Genomic DNA, 12,260 nt, shown 5'->3' on the forward strand with positions numbered 1-12,260 from the left:
CATAGATAATCTTTGAAGATTTCACATAGTGACTCATGCATAATTTAAATAATAATTAACGGGAAATTGGGAACTAGATAATCTTCGATGATCCCATGCACATAGTAAATTATGCATAATTTACTTTTTATGTCATATTTTCAAAGACACTATAGATGGATCAGTAGAAGTTGGTATTATACACCACATTGGATAATTATAAAGAAATCAGAAACTAGATTCAAATACATAACTGAGCTCAAAGAGTAATTAACGGGAAATTAGAAACTTTATGCAAATTGCATTAAGTTAACGACAGAACTACTAACGGGAAATTAGAAATTGGATGCAAATCCTTGAAAAAAATTTAATGGAAAATCGGAAACGATATGCAATACATCAAAGAAACCTCAAATAATAATTAATGGGAAACCGAAAACTGGATGCAAATGTGTTGAACTTAACTCAAAAAATAATTAACAGAAAATCAAAAACCGAATGCAACTGCATTGAACTAATCTCATAGAATAATTGGTGGGAAATCGGGAACTAAATGCAAATGCATTGAAATAACCTCAAAGAATAGTTAACGAGAAATCAGAAACCGGATATAATTATATCGAACTAATCTAAAAGCATAAATAATCAAAAACTAGATGCAAATGTATTGAACTAACCTTAAAGAGTTATTAATGGGAAATCAGAAACTGGATCCAAATGCAATAAACTAATCTCATAGACTAATTAACGAAACATTAAAAAATAGATGAAACTGTACTGAACTAACCTAAATGAATAATTAACAGGAAATTATAAATTTGATGTAACTGCATTGAACTAACCTCAAAAAATAATTAACGGAAAATTGGAAACTTGATGCAAATGCATTGAAATAACCTCAAAGAACAATTAACATAAAATCGAAAATTAGATGCAACTGCATTGAACTAACCTCAAAGAATAATTAACGGAAAACTAAAAATTTGATGCAACTGCATTAAACTAAAATCAGAGATTAACTAACGGGAAATCCAAAATTGGATGCAAATGCATTGAAATAACCTCAAAAATAGTTAACTAGAAATCGAAAAGTCGGATGTAATCGCATCGCCGACCGACCTCAAAGCATAAATGTTCACTTTTTTAGCCTCCTCACATGAGTAATTACGAGTAATTAGGAACCCAAAACAAAAGTGAGTTTATAAAAATAGGCTCTTACATGTATGCAAACTGTATAGAAATTGTAAACTATCGAACTAACCTAGAAAAACAATTAACGAGAAATCAGAAACTGAATACAGATGTATTGAACTGACCTCAAAGAGTAATTAACGGGAGATTGGAACCTGGATGCAAATGCAATGAACTAATCTCAAACACTAATTAATGAAACATCGAAAACTAGATGCAACTATACTGAATTAACCTTTTAATGAATAACTAACGAGAAATCATAAAGTGGATGCAATTGCACTGAACTAACCTAAAATAATAATTAACATAAAATCGGAAACTTGATGAAACTATATTGAACTAACCCAAAGAATAATTAATGAGAAATTGGAAACTTGATGCAACGTAATACATTAAACTAACATCAAAGAATAATTAATGAAAAATCAGAAACTTGATGCAAATGCATTGAACTAATAACCCTAAAACATATTTGTATTATATGTAGGGGGAATAAATGTTTCGACAAATATAGTTTTGCATTTCAAGTAGTGTTTATTATAATTCTTTTATTGTGATTGGGAATGTCTTGCTATTCAAGTAGCTTCAATATTATCTTCGTCACATTGGGCATTCTCACAAAACTTCAATCAAACTTCTAATATTAAACCTAACAGTAAAAAGAAGTCGATGAGTTTTATCAAGGTTTGATGCTTCATTTTTATAGAGAGTAGTACAAGAAATTTAAATGAGTAATTAATATAATTTTCATATTTCATAGCTATGCATAGTTGCTAATATTTTTTAGAATAATTTAATATAACGACACTCATTCGTAGGACACGTTCATGTGATAATTCTTTTCAAGTGGGAGTAGTGTATTCTTTGAGGATATAGAAACAATCAATCTGTTTTAGTGATTTGTATACATTAGTACGTAAGCCGAATAGTGATGATTTACCGCTAAATCACCATAAATCTAATAAAACTATTATACAAGCTAGATCGAGTTTAAGATAATTTCATTTGAAAATTACGGATTAATATTCTAAACCACAAAGTGAAGAGGCTATCTCAATTTGATCCCTTAGTTTCCAAGTACTTATGCACCATAATCATTTGCTTTCATTAACGTCTTCGGGTTTATTTTCAATAAAAATATATTCTGATTCGAAAATTTGCCGCTAAATCATCATAAATCTAATAAAACTATTATACAAACTAGATCAAGTTTAAGATCTATTTAAAAATTACGGTGGCAAATTTTCGAATCATAATATATTTTTATTGAAAATAAACCGAAATACATTAATGAGAAGCGATTATGGTGCATAAATACTTGGAAAGTGAATATGCTATCTCAATTTGATCCCTTAGTTTCCAAGTACTTATGCACCATAATCGTTGGTTATTAACGTATTTTGATTTATTTTCAATAAAAATATATTCTTATTCGAAAATTTGTGTGAGACATTTTATAAAGCCTTTTCAGCATACAAAATATTTAATAGATCCCGGACGTATGCCCGGGTCCAAAATCTAGTGTAAAACTATATTTGCATAGTCATTGGAGTTATAAAAACTTAAATTTACATAGTAACTTTTGGGTTTGAAAATTTCCCTCACAGAATATATGTAAAATTAAATTTAAATAGGTTAAGAAGATTGTGTAATTTTATATTGTCATATGTAAATTTACATTTTCATATGAAGACTTAAATTTACATATGTAAATTTTAATTTTAATATGTAAAATACTATGCATGTAAATTTAAATTTTCCTATAAAAAAAAATTTCATATGAAAATTTAAATTTAAATAGGTTAAGAAAACTGTGTAATTTTATTTTGTCATATCTAAATACAAATTTACATAGGATGATTTCAGGCCGGTTTGTCCTTAAGCCGAAATTATAAGTAAAGATTGATGACGTGAATAGGGGTAAAAAAGAAGGAAGAAGGAAGAAAAAAGAAAAACTTAATAAGAAGCAGTTGGAGGAAAAGTTGGGTAGACTTTCTCATTTCCGAGTACCAAAGTCCTATGCATCAATAGTTACAAACTTGTGCAAACAATTAGACCACAACATTTGAATGGTTATTAAAACAAGCCGAGTGCTGCCCTTGGAAAAACAAGAAGAGAAAAGGGATGGGCCCATTATTATTATTAATAATCATAAGATGAGTGATGTCGTCGCTTACAATCAGAGGATCTTTCTATCATATTTTTCCTAAGAAGGGTGAGGTTTGGGCTGTTTATAAAAAATGGGATGTTAATTGAATATGAAATTGTTCAAGTGGTATCGGATTTATCTACTTGTATTATTGGTGTTCAAGAGGACCGGAAAGGACTCAACAGTTTTCACGGAAGGAGCTGTTGCGGTTCTCTCATCGTGTTCCAGCTTCTAAATTGAATGGTGAGGTAATGGATGGTGTTCCTAGTGGCTCATGCTATACCACCTGCGGGCTGCTTTGAGTTGTTAACAGGGTTAGTAAATTGACTGTGTATGTGTATATAGTGCTCCTTTTTATTTAAGAATCTTTATTGATAGTTGTTTCCCTTTTTTTATTTTCATAAGCATATAGTCTATATTGATTCTAATTTAAAATAGCGAAATACACATCTTATGTTTCATTTTGTCATGCAATAGTAAACATTTTATATGTTCTGTTGGTGTAGTAGGGAAATATATCCCCTGTATTACATTGAAACTCTTGGTGATTGATTTTATTATTTAGAGAGAAGAACATGGATAGTGCAATTTTACATGTCTATTGAGTTATAAAGGGACATCTGATGCATGGATAGTGCAGACGGTGCATTACAGGAAGTTGAAAGAAATCTTGTTAGAGTAATCATGAGATATTGCTTTGAGGTTTTCCTTAAAACCCACCTTGTTGTGTATAACAGAAAGCATATTAAACACAGAAACTAGTATATAAAGGATACATTGCGGTGTAAAGGCTATTGAGGCTAGGGGTGGGCATATTTTTGTTGTATTTGATTATGGTGACAGCTACATACCCTATGTAGGTAATAATTAAATTCACCATTGATTTCTCATTGAGATGCAGAACCTTCACAAGTCTCGAACTTGATATAAGTTTGTTTATCTCAACGCATAGTCGGTGGGGTGCGGTTGATTATGACCAACATAGGTACCATGGATGTGATGTTAGTGTAGATGGTGCTAAACCAACCCGCCAACTAAGCGGCCACTTGGCACTAGTGGAAGGGCACTTTGCCAACTAAGCTACCTCCTGGCACATGAAGTGCCAAAGCAAAACCAAATGTACAAGCTCAGCTGGCACCTTAGCCAAATCACTGATGTTAAAGTATATGCATATATTCAATATCCTACATACCTTATATGTGAGGATAGGCATCTTATTTATTAGATAACATGTTGTAAGAACAACATCTGCCCAATATATTTTGGGAACATTGGATTGAAACATCAAGCATTGAGTAACTTCTAAAAGAGGGTGATTTTTTTGTTCAACTACTCCATTTTGCTGAGTATCAGCACAAGATTGATGATGAGTCATTTTTCATTAAGGAAATCGTGAAAAGGGCCAGCTGTATACTCTCTAGCATTATCAAATCGAAAAAGGTGCAAAGAGGCTGAATACTGATTTGTGATTTCGAAGTAGAAGGATTTAAATACTAAAAATAACTCGGATCGATCTTTCAAGACATATACCCAACACATACGAGAATAGTCATCAATAAAGGTAACAATATACTTATCTCCATATAAACCAACTGTTCTACAAGGACCAAATATCTGAATGAACTAGATAAAACGGTTTACAACTTTTATTCTCGATATGAGGTAAAGTAGCGCGGCGATGTTTTGCTAACTCACAAACTTCACACTGTAGTTTATTTGAACTGGAAATACTAGGAATTAAACTTCGTAAATATGTCAATGGTAAATGTCCAAGTCGATGATGCCATTGGACTAGTGTAACAGTAGCAAGTGCTTTATTCTGCTCATCTTGGAAGTGATAAATACCACTCTGCTCGTACCCCCCACCAATCGTTCTCTGTGTCTGAAGATCTTGAAAGACACAGTACGAGGGAAAGAAAGTGATTGAGCAGGTCAGAGATCTGGTGAGACTACGAACTGACAATAAATTAAATGGAAAACCTTGAACTAAAAGAACCGGGAAGGTAGCAGTAACTGATCATTAAGCTTAATGATTCCTTGACCAAGAATTTTGGCTTTAGAACCATTAGCTAATGCAAGGAACAATGGTAAACTGAAATACCGAATACTTATGAACAAAGCAGGGTTACTTGTCATAGGATATGAGGCCTCTGAATCAATAACCCAGGGAGCTGAAGTACTAGTATGGAGACACGTGTTACCTGAGTTGGCCAATGTGGTAGTAGGTATAGAAGGTGATGGGACTAGTGCTTGCATACGTTTCATCATGCTAGCCATATCTTTTTGTAGTTTCTGGAGCATGTCTCCCTGGTCTTTATTCTCAATTGCTGATACTTGATTTGCGTGATGCTGATTTGGTCTTCCAACAAGAACCCAACAAATATCAATGGCATGATTCGACTGCCCACAGTTTTCACATGGCTCAAAATCAACACCTCGACTTCTTTGTGTTCTTCCTCCATGCCCACGAAAGTTAGTATTTCCATCACAACCAGAATTGGAAAGGTTAGGGACGAACAAAGCAGATTTCTCAACTTTGTTACCAATAGTTGATACAACAACTCGTGAAAGGCGTGAATGCATTTCAGCTAGGGTGGGAAGCTTCAATTCAGCCTGGATTTGAGAATGAACGGGATCATATTCATGTCGTAAACCAGAAAGAAACTTTGACACTGATTATAATATTTCACTTAAAGACTTTTTGCCCTGCTTGAGATAAAAAATCTGCTCATACAAGTCATAAATACGAGAACAATTTTGGGACTGTGAAAATGACTCATTAAGGTAATCTCAAATAGCCTTAGGTGTAGCCGGAAACCTCACTGTATTACTAACTGACTTCTCCATAGTATTCCACAGCAAGGTCTTAATCTGAGCGTCTTCTTTTACCCAATCTGCATACCCACTTGATGTATCAGCAGGTTGCTTTTCAACTAGATACTTAAGTTTTCCTTTTCCGGTAAGGAAGACTTTGATGGCTTCAGCCCATTGAAGATAGTTAGTAACTGTGGTAACCCCTTCCAACTTCACTGACGCCATCCCAAAAGTGAATAAGTTGGGACTAACAAGATCATTGGAACTATTGGAGGAATCTCCAACATTAGAAGAGGTACCCTTTGCTCCAGTTTCTTCAGCCATTCTTGAATCAAAGACAACTTTGAATACTTTGTATGACAAATGAAATGCGAAATTGAATCTAATACTGAAAGAGGAAAAACACCAAAAATAGTACTGATTGATAGATTGCAAAAAAAAAGTGTTTTTGAATACTACAATCTGCTGGATCTAGAATACTAATATAGATGTGTCGAGATCACGATAATCGAATACTGTTTTGGATCTTTAAACCATACCTAGTGGCTCCGATACCATGTTATTGGTTTAGACTAGAGATCGATACATACTGCTGAGCTAATAAAGAAGAAGAGTTCAGAAGAGAGAATGGAAGTTGGAAAAAGAGAAGAAGAAGGTGGAGGAATTAGGGTTTGAGAGAGAATGCCTTTACTCAGCCCAATACATTATAAGAATAATTACATACGGATTAGGAACATACAAATTAGGAAACAATTAAGATGCCTATCCTCACATATAAGGTATGTCAGATATTAAATGTATGTAGGATTATATCTTTCCATGTACTTTAAAAACTGCAAATGGGGGGTTCCTAAGTTTAAGGTTTGGAGACCAAGAGCTAATTTGTTTAAATGCTACCAGAACGCAATTGCGCCAAAAGGATTCCTCTTGGCAAAGCTACATACGTTTTGGCGGTTTTAGCAAACTAATTCGGACAAGAGGAGATTGTGATAGAGGTTGTCTGTTTAGTGAGTTGTTGCCAACTGGCTCACTAATCGACCTTTGGCACTAGCCAATGAGAGGCCAACACATTGAAGCACCTCTGGCTGCCACACATTAGCCAGAGGACCACAACAACCCCTATAAAAGCATCACTTGGGGGAAACCCTAGGTAGATTTTTTCTCTCCCCTGGTTTCCTTCTCCAAGTTCTCTCTTCCTCCTCTTGTCTCAAGCCCACCCTTCCCCTCCAAGCCTAAGCCCTAGCTCCTCCTCCATTTAGTGATTTGAGCATTCCACCTCTCACCATAGCAAAAGTCTTTGTCCACAGTTAGCATTACTATTTTTTGTCGGCTTTTTCTTATAGGATTAGGAACTGTAAAAGGTGTCAGGTCTTGGTTTGATAAGGTTAGCTTCTGAAAAGGTCAAGTACTTCTATCGGCCTCCAAAAGTAAATGTTAAGATACCTCCTCACTTCTGGTGTGTCGGCTAAAACAGTAGCTCTGGTTTTTGCAAGTGTCACTAGCTAGAGGTTTTATTGGCATCTGCGAAGGTTGTATGCACATCTGCTGGGCAGTGTGATCACCATGTAGTCATGTACCTTTTGGCTTTTGGTGAAAATTATGAGATAGTTCTTCCAAATCTACAGTACAATTAGACAGATATATTACGAATTTATTATAGTTGGACAGTTGATAGCTACTGCTTAACCCGAGGAGAAGTTGCTTCAAAATTTTCCTGAATAGCTTATTTCAGTTTTTAGTTTATTTTTTTATTGGCTCTGTTGACCTCTTTAACCTGTAATTGAGGTTCTCAATGAACGATCAACACATTCAATTTTTGGAGCAGTAGTGTGATCAGCACATTAAGAATGCCAATTATGAAAGCATGTGAGTGGCATGGACGCGTAATACATCCTCTATTCAAACTCTTAGGGTTAACATGTGCAGTTATATTTGTTTTACTTGTTTTCGCTACCAATTTTCCTTTCAACAAGATTTTTACTTGTGCTAAACAGTCTTTGAAAATATCGGTAATATGGTATTGTGTCAGTAAACCATCAGATTTCCTTCCCCAATTATAGGAATGTCTGTATTGTGTAACAGGAGATCGAATGTATGAAAGGAAGGGACAAGGATAAGTCTTTGATATAAAGGTTTCACAGATGCAGTCCTCTAACACTAAAGGTACCTGGTCTTGATCACTTGAAGAGTTCTGTGGATTGGAGGATACCATCATACCATGAGCATAACTGAGAGAGCAAGACAATGACAGGTGAGAAATTTTTATATCTGTTGAAGTTGATATTTCAGTAAACATTTTTAGCATGTGAGATAGTAAAGTTCTTTAGGAAATTAGCTTGTATCTTCCATACGACTGATTGTCATTTTGAGTTCTCACCAACATCTCTTAGCTGCCTAGTGTAATTGGTGCGCACACATATGAAGTGTTGAAGCACAAATTCACATTTAGGTTAATCTTTCCCTATTAGTGAAAACATGTTAAATCTAACTCTATGTATTTAATTGATGAAATATTTATTTAATTGACACCTGGGAAGTTAAATCGTTGAGTACTCGCTACTTAGCTGACCCGAGTAACAATTTAATCCCCAATCACAATCAAACTCAAAAACTCCCCTAGTACCTCGGCCGATTAGTCCCAATTAGCCGAGTAATTGTGTTCACTATTTCATTGTTAAACATCAAACTCGACATTTCGCCGATTCGATCAACCCTCAATTCTTTAAAGTTCTACACTTTAATCATATTTATTTTAGTTGACTGAGTGTTTTGATTGTTTATTGATTGATTGGGTTCTTAATCGGCTCCATTATGTTGGTATTTCAATGTTAAATATATTTAACAAATATTTCTAAGGAAATATAGTGTTCTAAAAAATCGCCCGATTAATGCCAATTAATCCCCGGCCGAGTAGACCTACCCACTACTCGCTCTTCAACCGAGTAGCGATTTAACTGCATAGATTGACACAAGAACAAAAGGATTGCAAATTCTAATCAGTTTTTATGCTACTATGCACAGTTCTTCTTTTCTCATAATAGTAAAAAAAAAACATCCTATGATCCAATTGACTTGAAACTTTTATTCTTAGAACATCACATCCAACATTTAAGAGAATCCAACGATTAGATCTTAAGAATATGAGTAAATTAACTTAACTACTAATATCTGTTATCTATTGTTTGACACAGTATTACGAAAATCATTTTTCTTAAACCTGTGGTTATTTTTTTATTCTAGATTTTGTTTGATCAATCTACACTCTATAGGTCAGTTTTCTATGTGGTGCTAAAGTTCAGGCCCACGTAAATACATTATCCTCTTCTTGTTATTTACCTCTCAAATGGTTATCTTTAATCGAGTACACATCATAGAAAAGACTAATTATTATTATTATTATTATTATTTGGTTATTTGTCTTATATACTCGAGATAATCTAAGGATTTAAAGTCTTTAAGGTGTTTGGCATCTATTTTGTTTTATATATACCAAGGTTTCAAAATCCTTTAGGGTCTTTGCTTCTATTTTGTGTTATACGTGCAACTTTTAGAACCCTTTTAGGGTGCTTTGCATCTATTGTGCTTTGTATACCAAGACTTAGGAATATCGTTCTGATATGTGAACAGGGTTAAATTCTTATCACCAAAGAATCTTTGATGGACACATCTTAGTTCCCTCAAATATGCAGAAACTGTTAATTTTTCAGTCAAATATGCACAAACTATTAGTCTTGAATTACATGAGTGAGACTCTTATATAATTGATTTTCTTTGAAGAGTATGAGTAACACTTGAATTGGGTTTATAACCCTCCACGGGAAGGCCATGTTTTTTATGCCCACTGGTCTTGGGAATACAGAGTTCATATATATGTATATCGGTAAAGAAAAAATATCTCCTTATAACCAAATAGGTGTAGAATTTGTTGATACTGTAAAAGTTGGTACTGAAAGTAAATAGGTGCATATAACCAAAACTATTATAATGATTTAATACGATATAGACAAGGCTTTGAAACTTGAATACTTGATCATTGAATAACTTAAATGACATGTTTGACCCTGTGAGGATACTACAACCTGAAGCAAAGCAAAATCGGATGAGTTTTCGGTTTACAGATTAAAAGAGTGTTTCTTTACATAAAAGTACTTCAGTTTTAGATCCGTGTGAAGAACTAGTTACAAAGGCTGTTAAGATTGGCAAAACCTTATGAACTTTCCATGCTAATGATATCATACTCACAGTTGTATCGTAGGGCAAATGATGTTTTCTTCTCTGAGCTTGTGCAAAAGCTTCTCCTTGTGAAATTGATAAGGCTTTGCCAACTTTGATTGGGTTTTTAATTTTCTACCATTTTGGTATGCTTGCTTATTGGGTAACGGTAGATAAATTATCATACTCAAATTCTTGTAAATTTATGGACGATACATAAATTTCCATTATTATCACATAAAACTTCAATCTAGATTCGAGACAGTAGGTCTCTATTGATGATTCTGAAGCTGCAAATGTTTTTTGCTTCTTATCGAGGAGAATCTTCTAGATGAGTTTTGAAAAGAGAACATCATGCCCTGTGACATGACTGTGAGGGTACAATACCATTAGCATGGATAAGGCTTTTATCTGTCTTAGCTTCCTTTGTAATTGGTTCTTTACGCAATTTTATGCAATGCAGCTATATATTCAAAAATGCTCTTGTAATCTTAGAATCTAAGATTTGTCCAATCTTGTTTCATTCGAGATAGTAGTATTCTCTCATGGTCAAAACCTTCTAGTTCAATTTTTACACAAAACTAAAGAATCTAGATTGTCAAGTATTCATATTTCAAAGCCTAATATATATGGTCTCGGAGCATTATAATAGCTTTGGATTTTTGCAATTGCGTAGTTTCATTACCACCACTGTAGTATCTACTTCCGCAACAATTAAATGAAACCTGCAACTTTTGCAACTATTAAGTGAAACCTGACATCCGTGTTTCTACGACAAGAAATTACTGCCAGTGCTATATAGCTTAGCAACTGAAAGTTTTTAAAACTAAACGTAGCTGTTGTAGAAAAGGTTTTGGAGTAAGAAAAGATGACTACAATAAGAAAGTATACTTTAACTTGTACACTAATAATTATCAAAAGTTTGTAATGTTGTGTTTTAAATCTTATTGTGTATTGTCTACAGGCAAAGGTGTAATCTTCGTAAGAAAAAAAGCTTTACCGACGAGGAATATGAAATCTTCAGGACCTTATTTTATAAGATTGGGGAAACTTGGCCTCCAATGCAAAACCATATTAAAAAATTTCTTATCTTTTTCATAGAACAAGAACTTGATAGAAGAACTTGATGGAGACTTTTAAGTCATTCGTGTGGAAGTCTATTCAGATGGTTTGTGCATATTTAAGTGAAGCAACAGTTCAAAAGTGATAGTTTGTGCATATTTTAGGGATGGGACTTTTAGCACAATATCTTAAGCCATCGGGGTATATTTTCTTCTTGAATAGAATATTTAACCCTTATGTATATATGATCATGATTGGAGTATCTTCAAGGATAGCCAAGCCTTGGCATATGAAGTATAATAGATGGAAAGCACTTGAAGGAGTTTTAATCCATGGCGTAAGCAAATTGAAGCAAAATAGAAGCAAAGCACCCTTAAGGATTTCCAAAACTTTTAAGGGTGAACTAGTGTTACCCCCCTCTAGATGAGCCAGTTAGGATTCCCCACTCCAATCATGATCATATTTTTTAGGGATGGGATTCCTCCCCCCAACTCAATCATGATCATATTTTAGGGATGGGACTTTTAGCCATCGGGATATATTTTCTTCTTGAATAGAATTTTTAACCCTTATGTATATATGATCATGATTGGAGTATCTTCAAGGATAGCTAAGCCTTGGCATATGAAGTATAATAGATGGAAAGCACTTGAAGGAGTTTTAATCCATGGCGTAAGCAAATTGAAGCAAAATAGAAGCAAAGCACCCTTAAGGATTTCCAAAACTTTTAAGGGTGAACTAGTGTTACCCCCCTACTAGATGAGCCAATTCCCCCCCCCAAATTAGGGTCTCCTCCCTAAATACACGGTCAACTTGGTTAGACCGTTAACTTTCAAGTCAAATAACTGAA

The 12,260-nt window shown here is 34.1% G+C and overlaps 1 long non-coding RNA gene across 1 annotated transcript; it reads left to right on the forward strand.

Moving 5' to 3' along the window:
- The first annotated feature begins 3,120 nt into the window (after positions 1–3,120).
- LOC147515501 (uncharacterized) lies at positions 3,121–11,653 on the forward strand. Its single transcript, XR_015210600.1, has 3 exons — positions 3,121–3,636; positions 8,219–8,387; positions 11,313–11,653. It is a non-coding gene; the product is annotated as an uncharacterized LOC147515501 (long non-coding RNA).
- Positions 11,654–12,260: the final 607 nt, after the last annotated feature.

Source organism: Coptis chinensis, chromosome 2 (genome assembly GCF_015680905.1).
Source record: "Coptis chinensis isolate HL-2020 chromosome 2, ASM1568090v1, whole genome shotgun sequence".
Taxonomy (NCBI): domain Eukaryota; kingdom Viridiplantae; phylum Streptophyta; class Magnoliopsida; order Ranunculales; family Ranunculaceae; genus Coptis; species Coptis chinensis.